The following is a 591-nucleotide window of genomic DNA, read 5'->3' on the forward strand; positions in this document are numbered from 1 at the left end:
ACCAGTCCACATGTGTTTTGTGGATCTGGAGAAGGCATTCGACCGTGTCCCTTGCAGCGCCCTGTGGGGGGTGCTCTGGGAGTATGGGGTCCGGGGCCCTTTGCTAAGGGCTGTCCAGTCCCTGTACGACCGGAGCAGGAGCTCGGTTCGCATTGCCGGCAGTAAGTCAGACTTGTTTCCAGTGCATGTTGGACTCCGGCACGGCTGCCCTTTGTCACCGGTTCTGTTCATTATTTTTATGGACAAAATTTCTAGGTGCAGCCAGGGGCCGGAGGGAGTCCGGTTTGGGGACCACAGGATCTCATCCCCGCTTTTTGCAGATGATGTTGTCCTGTTGGCTCCATCAAACCAGGACCTCCAACATGCACTGGGGCGGTTTGCAGCCGAGTGTGAAGCAGCTGGGATGAGAATCAGCACCTCCAAATCTGAGGCCATGGTTCTCAGTCGGAAAAGGGTGGCTTGTTCCCTTCAGGTTGGTGGGGAGTTCCTACCTGAAGTGAAGGAGTTCAAGTATTTTGGGGTCTTGTTCATGAGTGAGGGAAGGATGGAACGGGAGATTGACAGGCGGATCGGTGCAGCTTCTTCAGGAAA

At 55.2% G+C, this 591-nt stretch overlaps 1 protein-coding gene across 2 annotated transcripts in view; it reads left to right on the forward strand.

Annotated features, from left to right (window-relative positions):
• The window catches only part of LOC109951220 (tubulin alpha-1B chain), a 10,121-nt gene that overhangs the window by 6,433 nt on the left and 3,097 nt on the right, over positions 1–591 (forward strand). The window lies entirely within an intron of this gene.

This window comes from Monopterus albus, unplaced genomic scaffold (assembly GCF_001952655.1).
Source record: "Monopterus albus unplaced genomic scaffold, M_albus_1.0 scaffold371.1, whole genome shotgun sequence".
NCBI lineage: Eukaryota > Metazoa > Chordata > Actinopteri > Synbranchiformes > Synbranchidae > Monopterus > Monopterus albus.